This window comes from Hylaeus volcanicus, chromosome 9, assembly GCF_026283585.1.
Source record: "Hylaeus volcanicus isolate JK05 chromosome 9, UHH_iyHylVolc1.0_haploid, whole genome shotgun sequence".
Lineage (NCBI taxonomy): Eukaryota > Metazoa > Arthropoda > Insecta > Hymenoptera > Colletidae > Hylaeus > Hylaeus volcanicus.
The window spans coordinates 1,261,288-1,261,517 of record NC_071984.1 but is presented as its reverse complement, the minus strand read 5'-3'; positions in this window follow the sequence as shown (position 1 = coordinate 1,261,517).

Genomic DNA, 230 nt, shown 5'->3' with positions numbered 1-230 from the left:
TAATATTTGCTATAATATGCATTTATGGGAAATTTGAATATGCAAGACCTACAATATACAAACAACATGCAAGAATATAAAAAAGATTACTTTCAAAGTTTACTATCAAAGTTTACGTTACAATATTTGTCTATATCGTCTATAATATGCATTTATAGGAAATTTCAATGTGCATTTATAGAAAAGAACCTACAAAATGCAAACTTAATGCAAGAATATAAAAAAGATTG